The sequence below is a fragment of the Mustela erminea genome, chromosome 16 (assembly GCF_009829155.1).
Source record: "Mustela erminea isolate mMusErm1 chromosome 16, mMusErm1.Pri, whole genome shotgun sequence".
In the NCBI taxonomy this organism is placed as follows: domain Eukaryota; kingdom Metazoa; phylum Chordata; class Mammalia; order Carnivora; family Mustelidae; genus Mustela; species Mustela erminea.
The window spans coordinates 19,572,965-19,593,811 of record NC_045629.1 but is presented as its reverse complement, the minus strand read 5'-3'; the positions used below and the strand labels follow the sequence as shown (position 1 = coordinate 19,593,811).

Below are 20,847 nucleotides of genomic sequence, written 5' to 3'. Positions count from 1 at the left end.
GGCAGCTGGGGCTAAGCTGGCACCAAATTGTGGGGGTGGAGGGAGGTCCCTGTGTGTTTTGCTTAAGGGTGTTCTGTGAGTTGTCTGAATCTAAAGCAGTTATAGGCTGAGAGGTCCTGAGGTGCTCTGCACTGGGGGTGTTCCTAAAATTCTGGTGCTGAAATGGTGTAGTAATTTGTGTCTGTGCCATTTTAGCAAAATGGCTGGAGCTAAGGGAGCACTGCCAAGGGGTATCCCAGTATGCACTGTGCTGAGGCTACCTTAGTGGGACAGCTGGAGATAGTGTGCAGTAGAACCCCAGTTCTCCCTGAAGCGGAAGGCCAACTATGTGCCCAGATCCTCTCCCCATCTGTACTCTCAAAGTGGAGTGGGTATCAAAGTATTGTGCTTACCATCACCTTAGATCCAGGGAGCATTCTAGCCACTCCCCTGACATTTGGCACGGCTTCAGGGTTAGTTCCTTTGAAAGGGCAACTAGAATTTAAAATGGTAGCTTCTCCCTCCCCACTACCATGTTTCCCAGGGCAGAAAAATCTGTTCCTGGTCCTTCAGTACTGTCTCTTCCTATGACAGTTTTTAACATCAGGGTTGGGGGTCTCCTTCATTACTGTATCTCCATCTCTCTTGCCATTCTTCATTGTGCAGAAGCTGTTCGATCAGGCCTCAGTTCTTCAGAAGGAATTGCTCTATAAAAAGGTATAGATTTGGTTTGTTTGCAGAGGAGTCGAGTTCAAGATTTTCCTACATTGCCATCTTGGACTCTCCCTGCTTGTTTTGTCTTTCTTGAGGTTTAATAACTAGCACCAGTTGGCAATATGCCAACTGACTTTTTAAATAAGTGTAACTACTGTTATCCATTTCATTTCTGGAGGTTCAGTCCTTCATTCAGCACCGACACAGTAGCAGATCTTGAATATTTGCATTTGAATCCAGCTTTACAATATACATTTCTCTTAACCTACATATTCTCATTTGATTTTATAATCTTCCAGTAAAAGGATGGGTTCTATAGTTATCTTCACTTTACAGGTAAGAAAACTGAGGTCTAGGGCAGTGAAAAGTCTTGACCAAGGTCACAATAATAGATAATGAAAGAGCCTGAACCCTTGATTCTAAGGGCCATGATAATGATGAGGATGAAGAGGATGAGATACCATCTACTGCAGCTTATTAAAAATATACACAACTAATGAATCATTGAACACCACATCAAAAACTAATGATGAACTAATAATAAATACATAGAGATACTTAATGCTAGGCACCACACTAACTAACTTACTATTTCCATGTTATAAGCAGTCCTACTAGCCGAAGGTCAAAATTGTTAAGGAATTTGCAAAAGCTCACAGGGCTAGTAAACAGCAAAACATAGTATCTGGGTAAGAAGATATCTGCCAGATGCAAAAGCTCATTATCTTTATGGACATTGGGGAGGGTATGTGCTTTGGTGAGTGCTGTGAAGTGTGTAAACCGGGCGATTCACAGACCTGTACCCCTGGGGATAAAAATACATGTTTATAAAAAATAAAAATTAAAAAAAAAAAAGCTCATTATCTGGTATAAACCCTAAGACCCAGTCCATTGTTTTTTCTTGGTACATCAGGCAATGACTTCACAAAACCAAATAAGTAGTTTTGGGTCTGATCTGATAATTTGGGGCTTGTTATCCTATAGACAGATATTTGCAAGGGTGACAGCCATCCCAGTTTGCCCAGGTTTCCTGGATTGTTGAATTTTAGTCTAAAACTGAAAAGTCTTGGACAAACCAGGATGACTTTCTCATTGTAATTACCTGACACTCCTGTATCCTTTAATGCATCTTGTTGGAAATCCCCATTTTTTTATCCATTTTGTTTCCTAGAAGAGCTAATTTATCACTAGAGTTAAGATATCAACTTTAACGAAACAGAAAAGGAGGAATTTGAGCCCTGACAGGTAGAGGTAACTTTGAGTAATCCATGAGATTCTTTGGCCTCTGAAGGCCTAAAGTAGAGTAAGACTATATGTAGGTATCTATTATATACCAAAATGTAGTTTAATTGAATTGTTTTTCAAAATTATTTTTCTGAACTCTCCCACACATAAGTAAAAGTTAATTCTATGTATTTTTCCATTCCCTAAATGCTTAAATTTTATGATTTCTTAGAAGCCACTCCCAACCTCTCCCTTTGTGTATTTAACTTGTGTCTATAAATTTATTCTTTAGCTGACATGTTCCCTAAGAACAACATCAGCATATAAACTGTTCCTTCATAAGGTTTGAGATTGTGAAATCCTTGCTTGAAATACAACCATTAAACATGAATAAACTTCTGTTTTGTTTTATTAGAGTTTTGAGAGTTTATATCTTAAAGCAAAGGCTCCGACAGCTTTCTTTTGCAATATAAAGTGGGTTTGTGGTCAGCCAGGGCAGAGTGGTTAGGCCCCAAAACTCATAATTCCTGTTATCACCACTTTCTTTTTGGCTACACATATATATGTACATTAAAAGATTTTTTTTTTAAACACTAGTGTGTGTTAGACCAGGTTTTTTTTTTTTTTTTATGAGAGTTGAGGAATTAAATGACAAATGGTTGGGTAGTAGTAGCCTAGGCTAAGGGGGAAATGTGATCCAAAAAAAGATCCTAATGACTTTTCTGTCATGGTGATATATCACAGATAGTTGAGCTGAGCCATTCATGTTGGCTACTTGTGTGGGTACTGCTTGATGACAGAAGTCAGAAACACAAGGAAGGGGGAGGTCATGTAATGCTCTGCCAGCACCAAAATGATTAGGTGTTGACCAGAACATGAATTTTTCCTTAAAAAAAAAAAAATAGAGTCTAAATGAGAACATGACCAAAGCAAAATGGGTTCTACCCATTCATTCAAATGCTTTGTTGAGCATTTACTACATGCTAGGTATTATTCTAAGCATATAGACTCCACCTATATTATGATGAAGAAGAGAAGAACAAATGAATAAATGTATCAAGTGGCTGTAAGCATTATAATGAAACCCAACAAGATAAGAAGATAGAAAGTGAGGTTGGGGAAGTGGCCTCCAATAAAACGGTGACTGATTACAGCTAAGACTAAAGTGAAAGTGACCGATGCCTATGTCTGGTGGAAGAAAATTCCAGGCTGAAAAAATGTTAAAGAGAGATCAGCCAGTACCCTTGGATCACTTCCTATGTCAAGGAAATGGTGGCATATACCACAAATTAGGAAAAGGCTAGTTAGTAGCAGTGAGAATGACCATGGTCTTTATATCCTGATAGTTAGCAACTCTGTTCTTTAAATGTGAGCCAGAGTACAAAAAAAGGAAAAGCCACTGGGCTATCTACACTATGAGAGTGGCTGGGAATCTCAAAATATAGGGAGAAGATTCTCTTTAGGGTACTGGGAATTGTTTGACATATCTGGATACCCAACAAAAAGGACCCTGCTTTTTGAATGCCCATAGCTCCTGAGAGAGTGGACAAAACCTCTACTTCTCTAAGATGAAAGATGACTAGGACCTTTACTAGAACACAGATTTACCAAGCATTAGGAGAGCCTTGTGATGTGGAGAGACTGAGGTATCTCATTGTTTCATTGGCATTAAGGTGTTCTGTTGGCATTCCTCACCCTGTTGCAGAATCACTCCACATATGAAGCTGATAATTTTTTCCTGAAGGGGAAATAGTAAAGGAGGTAAGAACTTAAAGGAATAGTTCCTACAGCCTATCACCTTGAAGCTTTGCAGAGCTGACAGGTTATCAGGGATAAGAAACTTATATTGACATTTTTAGCAAAAGAATGTGAATAGCACAGAGATTGACCATGAAATATTACACTCCTAGAGGACACAGTGATGAGCTTAAGCATGAAGGTAATGGTGTATAAGACAAGCTTCTGATGTCAAGAGATCTATCATCTAGTGAGGGAAAAAATCAGACTTGCCTATCAAAAATTAATTTTTAAGAATGTAAAGAACCTGAATTTCTAAGCTTTGTTCTGAAAAGTTACTAGAAAAATTGTCAAAAAACCTATTAAATTACCATCTTGGTAGGCAAGGCAATAATTTTAGGCAGCAAGGACAAAAAAAATACACATAGAAGCTTCATGGAGTAGGGTCTTAAAGGATCTAAAAAGAAAGTGAAACTTAAAAACACTTTCTTGAAAAATGGGTAGAACTTGAATAGGCATAAAGAAGAGTGTTCTTCGTGGGGAGAATATCCTAACAAGACAAAGAGAGTGATGTGCACAAACAACGTTGGGAGGTCCTGTTTAGTTCAGCCTGGTTGGAATAATGAAAAGTAAGTTTTGAAAGTTAAATAAATGGAGGTCAGATTGTGGAGGATCTTGCATGCTAGACTAGAAATTGGGATTGCATCCTGAAGCCAAAGGGAAACTTCACTGGTTTTGAAGAAAGTCATGGTACATTAAAATTATTGTGACTGAGTTAAAGTGAATGAATTGCAAGTAGTAGAGACTGAGAATAGGGAACATTGTTAGAAAAATTTCAGTAGTCAAATAGTTTATGTACCAGATGATATGCTGTGACCTATTAGGTGAATTGTACAAAGACTGGCACAAGAAGTTTAAAAAGCCATAATAACTTCTACACTTGACCAAGATGGAGTAGCAAGGATTTGATATAACCTCCTTCCTGAAACAACTAAGTAAAACAAAGTATATGAAACAAGGTTTTTAGATCTTCAACATTAAAGATGACAGGACAGTGATCAGAGGTTGGAAACAAAGTCAACACAAGATCAGAGGTTGTGAAACTCCAGTTTACTGAGTAGAGAGAGGAAAGAAGAAAGGGAGAATCCTGATGGAGTCTAGCAGTCTCTCCCATGAATTGAGATGATCTTTTGGGAGTTCAAGACAACAAAAGCTTATAGGGAGGAGTATGAAAAGGAGTGGGGAGCGAGAATACTAATAAAAAAATAAGTGAACCACCAAAGCCTGAGAGAATCATCAACAAGATATTAGAGAACAATTCCTATATCTCAAAGCAAAAATAGTTTCTCTTCTTGAAGGCTAGAGTAGAAAACCCCAGTAATTCATAGGATATCAGAAGACTACTCAGAAAGATTTACCTTCAGTAGTGAAATAAAACTGTCTATGGAATGAAGCCTGCTCTAATCCTGATATTTTAAAGGAAGTTATAGAAGAATCCAGTTGTTTCCAAGTAATTTAACAGTGTCAAAGAATAAACTTCAAAAATATTTATAAGAACAAAAAAAGATAAATAGTCAAGATGGAAACAACCTTAAGTGTCAATTGATGGATGAATGGATAAGGATATGAGACACGCATACATGCATATATATACTATACACACACATGCACAAATACTACTCAGCCATAAAAGGAATAAAATCTTGCCATTTGTAACAACATGGAGGACATCAAGGGTATCCTTCTAAGTAAAATAAGTCAGAGAAAGACAAATACCATATGATATAATTGGCATGTAAAATCTAAAAAACAAAGATGAACAAACAAAACTCATGAATACAAAGAACAGAGGGATGGTTACCAGTGGAGAAAGGGCCTGGTGGGCAGGCAAAATGGATGAAAGGGAAGGTACAGATTTCCAGTTGTGAAATGAATAGGAATGTGGTGTGAGCTTGGTGATTATGGTCAATGGTATTGTGCATATTAGAAGGTTCCCATGAGAGTGGATCTTAAAGATTTGCATTACAAGAACAAAGTTTGTAACCTTTTATGGTAATTAATGGTGACTAGACTTATTGTGGTAATCATTTCGCAGTATAAGCATTGAATCATACTGTATGCCTGAAACTAATGTTTCATATCAACTCTTATTCAAAAACAATTATGTCCAGAACCCAACAAGGTAAATTTCCCAATGTCATCCAATCAAATATACCAGCCATGCAAAAGAGTAGGAAAGTAGGTCATGATGAGGAGAAAAATTAATCAATAGAAACAGACCCACAAATGCTGCCAGTGATAGAATATACAGGTAAGAACATTTTTTTCTTTCATTTTATTTTTTAATTTTAATTTTTAATTTTTTTTATTTTTTATAAACATATAATGTATTATTAGCCCCAGGAGCACAGGTCTGTGAATCACCAGGTTTACAACTTCACAGCACTCACCATAGCACATACCCTCCCCAATGTCCATAACCCCACCACCCTCTCCCTTCCCCCTACCCCTGGCCACCCTCAGTTTGTTTTGTGACATTAAGAGTCCCTTATGGTTTGTCTCCCTTCCAAGCCCATCTTGTTTCATTTATTCTTTTCCTACCCCCCTAAACCACCCACATTCCATCTTCACTTCCTCATATCAGGGAGATCATATGAAAGTTGTCTTTCTCCGACTGACTTATTTTGCTAAGCATAATACCCTCTAATTCCATCCACGTCATCGCAAATGGCAAGATTTCATTTCTTTTGATGGCTGCATAGTATTCAATTGTGTATATGTGTGTGTGTGTATATATATATATATATATATATATATATATACACACACATATAGTGTGTGTGTATATATATATATATATATATATATATACACACACACATATATATATATATATATACACACACACACACCACTTCTTCTTCATCCATTCATCTGTTGATGGACATCTAGGCTCTTTCCATAGTTTGGCTATTGTGGACATTGCTGCTATAAACATTTGGGTGCACATGCCCCTTCGGATCACTACCTTTGTGTCTTTAGGGTAAATACCCAGTAGTGCAATTGCTGGGTGGTAAGGTAGCTCTATTTTCAACTTTTTGAGGAACCTCCATGCTGTTTTCCAGAGTGGTTGCACCAGCTTGCATTCCCACCAACAGTGTAGGAGGGTTCCCCTTTCTCTGCATCCTCGCCAGCATCTGTCATTTCCTGACTTGTTTATTTTAGCCATTCTGACTGGTGTGAGGTGATATCTCATTGTGGTTTTCATTTGTATTTCCCTGATGCCGAGTGATATGGAGCACTTTTTGATGTGTCTGTTGGCCATCTGGATGTCTTCTTTGCAGAAATGTCTGTTCATGTCCTCTGCCCATTTCTTGATTGGATTATTTGTTCTTTGGGTGTTGAGTTTGCTAAGTTCTTTATAGATTCTGGACACTAGTCCTTTATCTGACATGTCGTTTGCAAATATCTTCTCCCATTCTGTCAGTTGTCTTTTGATTTTGTTAACTGTTTCCTTTGCTGTGCAAAAGCTTTTGATCTTGATGAAATCCCAATAGTTCATTTTTGCCCTTGCTTCCCTTGCCTTTGGCGATGTTCCTAGGAAGATGTTGCTGCGGCTGAGGTCGAAGAGGTAGCTGCCTGTGTTCTCCTCAAGGATTTTGATGGATTCCTTTCTCACATTCAGGTCCCTCATCCATTTTGAGTCTATTTTCATGTGTGGTGTAAGGAAATGGTCCAGTTTCATTTTTCTGCATGTGTCTGTCCAATTTTCCCAACACCATTTATTGAAGAGTCTGTCTTTTTTCCATTGGACATTCTTTCCTGCTTTGTCGAAGATTAGTTGACCATAGAGTTGAGGGTCTATTTCTGGGCTCTCTATTCTGTTCCATTGATCTATGTGTCTGTTTTTGTGCCAGTACCATACTGGGAAAGAATGTTTTTTAACAGTCATTTTATAATATTCCATATGTACAAGAGGGTAGATAAGATAGAGTATGTAAGTGGAGATAGAAAACATGAAAAACACAAATTAAAATTCTAGAGATAAAGCTGTCTAAATATACACTGGATGAGTGAATAATAAATTGGACAAGGAATAAGAATTTACAGGAGACATTGAAATACAAACTGAATGAAGCACAGAAACAACTGCTTAAAATCCAGACTAAATGACAAAACATCAAGCAGCCAAATAAAATATTTAAAAAATAATGGCCAAAAACTTAGAAATTGGATCAAAACTTACAGATCCAAGAAGATCCATGAACCTGGAGCACAATAAAACAAAAGAAATTATATTAAAGTCCAAAATAATCAAGTTGCTTAAAACAAATTTCTTTTAGTACAAGGAACAAAATAAGTCTTTTTTCACCCCAAATTGATCTAAAGATTCAATGCAATCCTAATTAAAATACCAGCAAATATATTTTTTACAAATTTGTCTGTTTCTAAATTCAATGGAAATAACCTAAAACATATTTTTAACGCACAAAGTTGAAGGACTTAATGATACATGGTTCAGGACTTAAAAAAAAAAAAACTTGCCCATAATCATACTGTCTTGATTATTACAGATTACTAGAACAATGGCACATTATAAGTAATTCAGAACCACCTGTATACAGTCCACTGATTTTTCACAAAGGTGCAAAGAAATTGAAGGAGGTCTATACAACAAATGGCGCTGGATAGCCCTATATGAAAAAATTTAAAAATCCATGCATTATACCACTTAAAGTCAAAATGGATTATAAGCCTAAATGTAAAACTTAGAACTATAGAACTTCTAAGAGAAAATATTTATGATCCTAAGGTTTTACAAAAATTTCTTAGATCCAATACCGAGAAGCACAATCTATTAGAAAAGCTTCCAAGAGCAGGAGTTTTTAATTTTAATGAAAAAAAAAAACTGTTAAAGGAATAAAAAGACAAGCCACAGACTGAGAGAAGATATTTACAACGCATATATTTGATAAAGGACTTGTATCTAGAATATATAAAGGATGCTTAAAAATCAAGAAAACAACCCAGCAAACGACAAAATATTTGAACACATCACCAAAAATGATGTACAAAAGGCCAAATTCACATATGAAAAATAGTTTTTAATTAGCCATTAGGCAAATGTGAATTAAAACTACAATGAGGGTAAAAGGTGATTTCAAACTTTGGACCTTGAGTAACTGGAATATTTATGGTATGCATGATTGTTAATATAGGAAAGCTAGTTAGAACTGGAAGTAAGGGATTGAATTTTAGACATGATCCTTTTGAGGTAATAAAGGAACATCCTGAGTGGAAATATTTATCAGACAGATGAAGATCTAGAACTAGAACTTGGAAGACACATGATGTCCAGATATATAATTAAAAAAAAATAGAGCCATGTAATCTATACCTAAATGATTTTCCTTGATGGTAGAGTGTTCTATGTAGGTTTTGTGTATGCTCATGTGTGTAGTCATGTGAAAAGCTTATGTTTCATTGCTTGGAAGTAGCAAGCACTCAAATGTCTAAATTACATTTGGTTAAATGGGAAACAGCATACTCAACCCTTACCTATTCCTCTGTTCAGAGTGACATGAAGTTAGAAATCCTGGGGAAAATGCATTTTAATACTAATATTTAGAAAAGATCAATGAATAGCTTTAAGTCTAATCCTGCATGCAAGTCATTTTTCATATATATGCCTCATCCTCCATGGCTACCGTCAAAAACAATACACAGTCCCTAGCACACCTCACCTCCAAGTCTGTGTTAGGAACACCATTAACAATTATAGCCAAGTAGTAACATGCTGTATCACTTATGGAAGAAATGAGATAATTAAGTCTTAACATCCTTGGATTTAAGCCTAATATTAGATTGAACTATGTAAGGAAATGTTCTCTTAGAAGAGAGCCATTTGCACAAGAACAAATAAAACTTGGTGGCATGTTGCTGAATTTGGTGAGGGTGTTGGCCTAGAAGTTCTTGCTTGTAGCTTTCTATCCATTGAAAGCATGACCGCTATGGATATCCCTGGCTATTTTTTAGCTCAACTACTTTATGTAGACAAAGAAATTTCCATTCTGGCATCCCAAATATCAAGCTGATTAACATAAGCATTTGTTGATCTTTTAGTAGTAAAAAAATAGTAGTATTCAAGTCAATGATATGAAATTGAAAATGTTTAGCTTAGCACATTATCAATAAAATGACTTTTAGAGGCATTGAAATCCATTCAAAACAGATGCCTGGAAGCATTTTGTCTCAAGAGTGTTTTCTCTTCCAAATATCAAGTAAGGTTTTTAACATAGAGACATATGTTTGAGCAAAAATGTCCTTTCTGTAAAAAGCAGGATAACACTAAGCAGTGTTTTATTCAATAAGCTTTCATGAATAGAATACCTATGAAATTCTTTTGTTTTGGGGGGTGTTTAGGGTGTTTTTTTTTTAATGTGAACTTTTATTGGCCTCATACACAAGAATAATACACAAAACAATATGTACAAACAATACATGTTCAGTTGAATGACTTTCCAGAAAGTGAACACACCTATGTATTTGATAACCAAAGACTGAAAATTACCAGCACCTAGAATCTCTCTTGAGTTCCTCACAGTCCTTGCTTCTCTCCCCAGGGTTAGCCACCACTGTAATTTTTAACACTGCTACTTAGTTTTACTTGTGTCTGAATTTTATGTAAATGGAATCATATTCTTTAGGTCTGGGTTTATTTCACTCAACATTGTGTTCAAAAGAGGTGTCAATGTTTGTGCATGTAATTTTAAACTCATCCATTCTCTTACCTCAATGTATCCATTCTGTTGAGAGACACTGAGTTTTCAGTTTGGGACTATGACAAGTATTACTACTATAAATATTCCTTTATGTCTTCTGGTAAACATAGGGGTATATATAGTCCTGTTGGGTATATGGTAGAACTTACTGAAACATTGGATAGCTTTAGTGGGTAGATACTATTAATTTCTCCTAAGAAGTTGCAGTGTACAGGGACGCCTGGGTGGCTCAGTTGGTTGGACGACTGCCTTTGGCTCAGGTCATGATTCCGGAGTCCCGGGATCGAGTCCCGCATTGGGCTCCCAGCTGCATGGGGAGTCTGCTTCTCCCTCTGACCTTCTCCTCGCTCATGCTCTCTCTCACTGTCTCTCTCTCTCAAATAAATACATAAAATCTTTAAAAAAAAAAAAGTTGCAGTGTACATTTTCATCACCAAGCATTGTAGTTGTTGCATAACTTAGCTAATACATTTGATCCTTAAAAACTTGGGTTTGAACTGCTCAAGTCCACTTCTATACTGGATTTTTTTTATAGTACTGTAAATGCATTTTCTCCAAGGATTTCTTAACAGTTTCTTTAGCATGCTTTGTTGAAAGATAAAATATATGATACATGTAACATACAAAATGTGTTAACTGACTTTGTGTTATCAGTAGGGCTTCCAGTCAACAATAGTTAGGTTTGGGGGGAGTCAAAATTTACACATGGATTTTCAAATACACAGGTGTCAGTGCCCCTCACTTCTGTGATATTCAAGAGTCAACTGTATGTGGTATTATTTGACTTTCATTTGCACCATCCCAGTGATGGTACTGCACCTAGTTTTAATTTGCATTACTCTGATGATTACTGATGAGCCATTGGTGTGTTTGGCCATTTTCAATGTCTTTTTCATAAAGTGCTTATTCAAGTCCTTTGCTCATATTTCTACTGGATTATCCTTGAGTTGTAGGAGTCCTTTATGTATTTTGGATATCACATCTTATTGGAAATATATGGCAGTCATAATTGCAATTTGTAAAGAAAAAAATTGTAAATATCCTCTCCCATTCTTTGGATAAATAGAATTTCTTCATTTTAAAGTAGTCTAATTCATCAGATTTTTTTGTCTAGCACTTTTCTGTGTTGTTTTGTTTTAGAAATCTTTGCCTATACTAAGGATTTGAAGACCATTCTATTTTTTTTTTAATCTTTTCTTCTCATTTAGAACTACAATCCTCATGGAACTTTTGTATATTGTGTAAAATAGTCAAGATTTATTTTTTTCTATGTGGAAATCCACTTCTGCTTAGATATTCATCACCTTGGGCATTTGATTATTTCTCCCTAGTGGAACAAGGACAGTAACCCCCAAGGAATAACATATATACATATATATGCACATGATACATAGACATACACATATTGAGGTACAGACTGTGCTCTGAACATTCACTTATGAGTTGGCTTTTTTTTTAATGTTTCTACATACATTCCGTGTTATCGATAGATTTCCAAGACAGTTTATCAAATGTTCCTTGGTATCTACTGTACCAGTACAGTGAAAAATGTATTCATATTCCATTTCTGAACCCTAGGACATCTTCCCTTTTACTCACAGCAAGATAAAATGGTGCTTTGAAAGTGAATAAAGAGATGGACTTCAATAGGAGTGATATGAAGGAGTAAGTAAAATAGCTGCCATTGAACAATAATAATTCTCACAACTCATGGATAACAAAATCTTAATCTCTTCAAGATATTCTGAATTGAGAAACAGTAAGTACTTCCCATGCTAAGGCAAGAATTGTATTGGCAGATTCCAGGCTGTCAGTGTAAAAACAGAAGATTATATCCTACAGATCTCCTGGGAATGGATCAACATTAATACCCCTCAAAGTGAATGGTACCCCTAGAGTTGTGCAATTCAGTGGTGTGGCCCTGTTGGGATGGAGATATATATGAATAATAGATGTGTCATATACATTTCCCAGGTATCAAGGAGGAATTGTTGCTAGAATTGGAATGTCAAATTTGCTGATGTATTATCCTTATTAATAGTTATGAGTAAGGACTTATGCATTCTAAGGCTTTTGTACCAGATACATTTTAAGCAGCAGTAGGTTATAACAAAATATCTTACACTATACTGGAATTTCCAAGCAACACAAACTTCTTCCTTTTACTATTTCTAGTGCTAAAGTTCAGTGTTGTAAAGGAGTGTCCACTAAGCATGTAGAAGTCTGTCCAGGGAAAGGATTTCAAGTTAACTTATTATAACCAGTGCTGGTTATTTCTGTGCAATTAATCTGTAAAAGTTTTATAACATAGCTGAGTGTCCAAGTTGAAAGGTGAAGGGCAGCGCAGTAACACTTTTCCCAAAGTTGTCTGACACAAGCCAAACCTTTTGAAGTTACTGTTATCAGCTTAAAAAATAAAATGCTTGACATGTCCAAACAGCCATAAGGAATCTAAGACTAAGGTTTAAAAAAAGATGTAGACTTGCCTGAGCTTGGTGTTTTAGTAAATGAGATCTGATTTCTTTTAAACATTTGAGCAAGAGTTAAACTTGATAAAAGTAGACTCGGGATGTCACTTGGTGAAAAGTGAAAACACAGCTGCCCCTCTATGTTTATGAACTGTCCAAAAGAACCATATTCATGCAGACTAAATAATAATGTTATCCCATCCCTTCTACTAACAATCTTACAGCCCTGTTAAGAGACAAAAGTCCAAGAAAATACTAATGTTGTAATAGAATTGAGAGTGTGTGTCTCACCCATTTCTAAAATCCCTCTAACTTAGGAATGTGGCTCTTAGCAGAAAAATAAGATTTTGCTGATCTTAAAATGAACAATACCTTGATCTCCGCCAAAGAACAAATGTGTTTCAGAGCAAAGTTGCCCTGTAGCATCAAGGTTATAGGTAGGCAATGGATTGGTGGTGTGATTTGAGAGCTTGCACAAAGCTCCCCCCACCGACCCCAGTCCTACAAAGGGCTCTTACATCAAATTAAACTGTCACTGAAAAAATAAATAAAATTTAAAATCTAAGTGGTTTGAAGGATTGTCTTCTTCTAAGACAAATGCCCAAGAGAAGGGTCCCATGGAAATAGAGTTAATTAGGCAATCAGATCTCAGAGAATTATGGGCCGATTAGTCAGTTTTGATGGAATAGGGAGGGGGTGAAAGGACAAGGGATCATGGTGGTAAGAACTGAATTAGAAGAACTTGACTAACATATAAACTGTGAGATAGTAGAATGAGTAGAAAGAGGGGCAAGGAGCAGCATAGGTTTCCAGAATTGCAAGCAGGCATCTCCTCGGTTGTGGGGTAAGGGGAAGTCTCATTAGGAGTGAGGAAAGCAACCCATCAGTGATGGGCAGGCTATGTTTGGTGGGAAAACTGTACCCAAAGCCAGGACCACCTTGGATATATCTTGGTCTGGAAGCTTTTAAACTTCCAGTAAATCCACAAAGAGTATCAGCTGTATTGTCTCTATCTGTATTCAGAGGACTTTAACTAGAGTCAGATTCCTGCTATGGATACAATTGATGGTAGGCAAGAATAGTTTTTTAATTGAAATCCTAAAGCAAATAACTGATTTCCCTTAATTCGACCTGTGGGGCTTTAGCATTAAAGCATAATCTTGCATCCAAAGGAAGCATCTTCTCCACACTGTGGAAAATTCTCAATTAGCCTCTGTAATACAGGCTGCTTCCTAAGCCTGAACCATGAAATCAGATAAATTTCCATTCAAATCCTAGCTCTACCACTCACTGGCTATGACAGTTTAAACCCTCTGAGGGTCATATTTCACAACAATATGGTAGAATTCATAGTCTCACATCATAGGATTGTTCTAAGAATTAAATAAAATCATACATATAATATAGCATAGAACATAGCATATACTAAGTTCAATAAATTCTAGCTGTTATTACTGTCTACTTAAATATCCTCCCTTTATCTACCTCTACCTCATAAAGCAGCCCTTACTAGAAAGCTTTATATATAACAATTTTATTAAAAGCTTCTCAAGAATGGGGTGCCTGGATGGCTCAGTTAGGCAACTGACTCTTGAGTTCAGCTCAGGTCATGATCTCTCAGGGTCTTGAGATCGAGCCCATGTCAGGCTCCATGCTCAACAAAACATCTTGTTGAGATGCAGGAAGTCTGGCTGAGATTCTCTCCTTCTCCCTTTCACTCTGCACCCCCATGCACTCCTGGTCTCGCTTTATAAAATAAATCTTAAAAAAAAAAACTTCTCAAGGAAAAGGACATTTGTGTCTTTGGTCAACACCAGACTCCTAAAGCCTGGTGCATAAGAGGTACTTAATATGTCTTTGTTAATGAAGACACTTTGATGAAAAACTTATGGGATACAGCAAAGGAGGTCCTAAGGGGGAAATACATAGCCATCTAAGCCTCCCTCAAAAAAATTGAAAAATCCAGAACACAGCAGTTGTCTCTACACCTTAAAGAACTGGAGAATCAACAACAAATCAAACCAACCCCACACATAAGAAGGGAAATCATCAAGATTAGAGCTGAGATAGAAACCAGAGATACAGTAGAACGTATCAATGAAACTAGAAGCTGGTTTTTTGAAAAAATCAATAAATCGATAAACCATTGGCAACACTAATCCAAAAGAAAAGAGAGAAAGCTCAAATACATAAAATTATGAATGAAAAGGGAGAGATCACAATGAACACCAAGGAAGTAGAAACAATCATCAGAAGTTATTATCAATATGCCAATAAGCTAAGCAACCTAGATGAAATGGATGTATTCCTGGAAAACTATAAACTCCCAAAATTGAATCAGGAAGAAATTGACAACCTGAATAAACCAATATCTAGTAACCAGATTGAAGCGGTGATCAAAAACCTCCCAAAAAACAAGAGCCCAGGACCTGATGGATTCCCTGGGGAATTCTACCAAACTTTCAAAGAATAAATAACACCTATTCTCCTGAAGATGTTTCAAAAAATTGAAGCAGAAGGAAAACTTCCTGACTCTTTCTATGAAGCCAGTATTACCCTGATCCCCAAACCAGGCAAAGACCCTACCAAAAAGGAGAATTTCAGACCAATATCACTGATGAAAATGGATGCTAAGATTCTCAACAAGATCCTAGCAGACAGGATCCAACAGCACATTAAACAGATTATCCACCATGACCAGGTGGGATTCATCCCTGGGCTACAAGGATGGTTCAACATTCACAAATCAATCAATGTGATAGAACAAATTAATAAGAGAAGAGAGAAGAACCACATGGTCCTCTCAATTGATGTAGAAAAAGCATTTGACAAAATCCAGCATCCGTTCCTGATTAAAACGTTTTTAAGTATAGGGATAGAGGGAATATTCCTGAACTTCATCAAATCTGTCTATGAAAGACCCACAGCAAATATCATCCTCAATGGGAAAAAGCTCACAGACTTCCCATTGAGATCAGGAACACGACAAGGATACCCACTCTCACCACTCTTGTTCAACATAGTATTAGAAGTCCTAGCAACAGCAATAACACAACAAAGGGAAATAAAATGTATCCAAATTGGCCATGCAGAAGTCAAACTCTCTCTCTTCACAGATGACATGATTCTTTATATGGAAAACCCAAAAGACCCCACCCCCAAACTACTAGAACTCATACAGCAATTCAGCAACGTGGCAGGATACAAAGTCAATGTACAGAAATCAGTGGCTTTCTTATACACTAACAATGAAAATACAGAAAGGGAAATTAGAGAATCAATTCCATTTACTATAGCACCAAGAACCATAAGATACCTGGGGATAAACCTAACCAAAGAAGTAAAGGATCTGTACTCGAGGAACTACAGAACACTCATGAAAGAAATTGAAGAAGACACAAAAAGATGGAAGACCATTCCATGCTCTTGGATCAGAAGAATAAACATGGTTAAAATGTCTATACTGCCTAGAGCAATCTACACTTTTAATGCTATTCCAATCAAAATTCCACTGGTATTCTTCAAAGAGCTGGAGCAAATAATCCTAAAATTTGTATGGAATCAGAAGAGACCCCGAATCACTAAGGAAATGTTGAAAAACAAAAATAAAACAGAGGGCATCACGTTACCTGATTTCAAGCTTTACTACAAAGCTGTGATCACCAAGACAGCATGGTACTGGCATAAAAACAGACACATAGACCAGTAGAACAGAGTAGAGAGCCCAGATATGGACCCTCAACTCTATGGTCAAATAATCTATGACAAAACAGGAAAAAATATACAGTGGAAAAAAGGGAGAGAAACAAGGGAGTCTCTTCAAGAAATGGTGCTCGGAAAACTGGGCAGCTATATGTAGAAGAATGAAACTCGACCATTTTCTTACACCGTACACAAAGACAAACTCAAAATGGATAAAAGACCTCAATGTGAGACAGGAATCCATCAGAATCCTAGAGGAGAACAGAGGCAGTAATCTCTTCGATATCAGCCACAGCAAGTTCTTCCAAGATATGCCTCCAAAGGCAAAGGAAACAAAAGCGAAGATGAACTTTTGGAACGTCATCAAAATCAAAAGCTTCTGCACAGCCAAGGAAACAGTCAAGAAAACAAAGAGACAGCCCACGGAATGGGAGAAGATATTTGCAAATGACAGTACAGACAAAAGGTTGATATCCAGGATCTATAATGAACTTCTCAAACTCAACACACACAAAACAGACAATCATATCAAAAAATAGGCAGAAGATATGGACAGACACTTCTCCAATAAAGACATACAAATGGCTATCAGACACATGAAAAAATGTTCATCATCACTAGCCATCAGGGAGATTCAAATTAAAACCACATTGAGATATCACCTTACACCAGTTAGAATGGCCAAAATTAGCAAGACAGGAAACATGTGTTGGAGAGGATGTGGAGAAAGGGGAACCCTCTTACACTGTTGGTGGGAATGCAAGTTGGTGCAACCTCTTTGGAGAACAGTGTGGAGATTCCTCAAGAAATTAAAAATAGAACTTCCCTATGACCCTGCCATTGCACTCCTGGGTATTTACCCCAAAGATACAGATGTAGTGAAAAGAAGGGCCATCTGTACCCCAATGTTTATAGTAGCAATGGCCACGGTCGCCAAACTGTGGAAAGAACCAAGATGCCCTTCAACGGACAAATGGATAAGGAAGATGTGGTCCATATACACTATGGAGTATTATGCCTCCATTAGAAAGGACGAATACCCAACTTTTGTAGCAACATGGACAGGACTGGAAGAGATTATGCTGAGTGAAATAAGTCAAGCAGAGAGAGTCAATTATGATATGGTTTCACTTATTTGTGGAGCATAACAAATAGCATGGAGGACATGGGGAGTTAGAGAGGAGAAGGGAGTTGGGGGAAATTGGAAGGGGAGATGAACCATGAGAGACTATGGACTCTGAAAAACAATCTGAGGGTTTTGAAGGGATGGGAGGTGGGAGGTCGGGGTACCAGGTGGTGGGTATTATAGAGGGCACGGATTGCATAGAGCACTGGGTGTGGTGCAAAAATAATGAATACTGTTCTGCTGAAAAAAAATTTTTTTTTAAAAAGAACAATAAAAATGTGTTAGATTAAAAAAAATATGTCTTTGTTAAATGAATTTTTCTGAATTAAATCTTCTCCATTCCATGTAAATACTAAATGTTATGTTCTAAGAGTAAAAAACAAAAATCAGTTGAGATTGTTAAAAAGTTGTATTATTTTTATTTTGCATTTAAATTCAAATTTAAAACTTTTGCAAAAAATCAAAAATAAAACTGTTTTACACACTAGTCAGAAAATTTGAATATCCTTTATTTTGCCCATTGAGAATCTGGTTTTAATCCACCCCAAATAAAGTCAGAGAAATAGATAGAAGAAAAACAAGACCAAACAATTCAGACCTAGCATGAGACAGCTGTTTCCTTCATTGAACAGAAGTTTTTGTGTTTCCTTTTTTCTTTCTTTTTTTTTTTTCATTTGGGAAGCACTGTAATAAAGGATTAGACGACTTCTTATGTTCACATATGAAATTCCAATTAAGCTATACATGCGCAATACTATGTTATTTTGGTAACACAGGGACACAATTTAATGATTCTAATTTTTTTGTAGTTTTTTTTTTTACAAGTCAGGTGCCATAAACATTCAAATAATCCATCTTTTAAAAAGTACGTTTACAACATTAAAAGAATTAAGATGAAATATAAACCTTTCTACTTACAATTTTTATACAGATTAACCAAATCACAAATACCACAAATAAATGTTAAACTGTAACAATATAATGAATAAACATTCAGATTCTTAATAAAATCTTCCTTTAACATTTGTTTTTAACTTACCATTATACTAAATAATCTATGCAGAGTTTTGGGGTACAATACCAAGAAGGCACCAACAGTACAAAGCAGATACAAAGCAGTTTCAGAACTTTCTCGAGTGCTCTACACGGATGAACGGCACAAAAAAGGCAACAAGCTTTAGGTAAACCTGGTGCAACCCTAGAGAATTCCCTCTGGATTCCCAGTCGTTTCCGATCCATGATGCCGAACTGGCTTACAGTGAGAGAGACCACAGATCTACTGTTACATGCTTCTCATCTGCACTATACGAGTATCATATTTCAAACACCAGCATGACAATTTTAAAGCACAAATGCTTTAAAAATGTATAAGCAAAAAGGATTGCTCAGATTTTCAAAACCACTACATTTACAAAAATATTTCCCTTAAACTTGGGATTGCTCCAAAACATTTACAAATATAAAAGTATTATGGAAGGACCCAAAGCATGTGTGCATATGTGTGTATTAACATACTGTTACCATACTATATAAAAGTTACCAATTTAAAAACCATATTAACATATAAGCAAATAAAGCTCAAACAGTCTCCTCTAAATGGTTTGAACGTTATGTGGCATGCGGTGTGGGCAGCATACATGTGTGACTCTTTACTTAGACACAACCAGTGATGAGCCACGTGTGGCTCCAAAAGCCAGCAGGACCCTGCACACCCATCACCTATGCCTGCAGCAGCAGGACAGACTGTGAACACACCACGCACTGTGTACTGCACACAAACACAATGGTATTCTTCTACCCATGCATCAAAATGGTCTGTGTGTCTCCCTCAGCTTTGAAGACTTGTGTCAGCACAGAGTCGTCATGAGTTCTCTCAAATCCATTCCACTGGCTTCGTTAGGTATTTTGTTTCACACTAAATGAAAAGACTGGAATGTTTCAATAGGAGGTTTTTGCTTACTTTTTAGACACCAAAAAAGCCATTAGTCTGAAAGCTTATCTGAGCATACTAAAAATGGAGGCATTCAGTATCACCAATAAGGAATCTGGATGATCTAAGCGGTACATTTTTAGAGATGGAAGAAGATTCCAAATGACAAGCCTATCACACGTAATAGCTAGTACTTTTCACAGGTACCTTGATTATGACAATTCTCTGACCTGTTAAACCAAGTTTGGCATGATTAATAAGAAGCACACAACTTATGACTACAGTGATTCTAGAATGCAGTTAGTGGTTTCATGCCAATCTGACTCCACAGTACCAGCGAGGGGGATGGAACAGCCTGCAGTCCCCAGGTATTAGTAACCAAGGCTATGGCTTTCTATTTAGAGGACTGCAGATTAACCTCATAATACTAACATTCCATTTAAAAAGGACAAAGAAATAAGAGTAAGAAAACTGTCAATACTTCTTTGAAAATGAAAACTGACTCACCAATATATCAAGTAACAGTCAAACCTCTATCCTATCAATGCCGTGCAGACCTTTACATGGCAGCTCCGAGCACGGAGATGAAAATCACGTACTTTAGGGCAAGAATCTAGATGTGGTTCTGATCTCTGAGGCTGCGTCAGCCGTCCTTTGTTCACCTGTGAGGTGTGAACATCAGCACCCTGGCCGGTTGGTGTGGGCCAAGTGATAATGGGCAGTCCTTCCCAGCACTCAGATGGTGCCCAGCAGCATTACTGGGGCACACAAGAACCAGAGAATGCAACCTGACGTTTGGGCGTCTTCACCATAGTTTGACATATTATTTTAGACCTATGATTTGAGTAAAGGAACATGTCAGAGAGTCGATTCTCTGCTATGCAAAGGGAAACCAGGACCCTACAGAAATGCCCTCTAAATCATTTTATATAAACCAGTGTTGGGGCAGTTCCCTGGGTGGAAAGAGGAGGCCCCCAAGCATTTCTGCTCCAAGGAAAGAGTGGAGCGGACTGTCCATTTGGACACGCTGATCCAGAGGAAATCGACACTGAATCTTAACATGAATATGAAGATCAAAGATGTACATTTATTTTCATGAATTACAAGTGCATTTCTGTTCATATTAGCAGGCAGTCTTTATATAACCCATTCTCCATTGCTGTCAAAAACCAAACGAGAAAAAAA

At 37.0% G+C, this 20,847-nt stretch overlaps 1 protein-coding gene across 1 annotated transcript in view; it reads left to right on the top strand.

The window, feature by feature from the left end:
* CPA6 (carboxypeptidase A6) overlaps positions 1 to 20,847 on the top strand; it is a 357,356-nt gene that overhangs the window by 66,654 nt on the left and 269,855 nt on the right. The gene's annotated exons all lie outside the window — the stretch shown is intronic.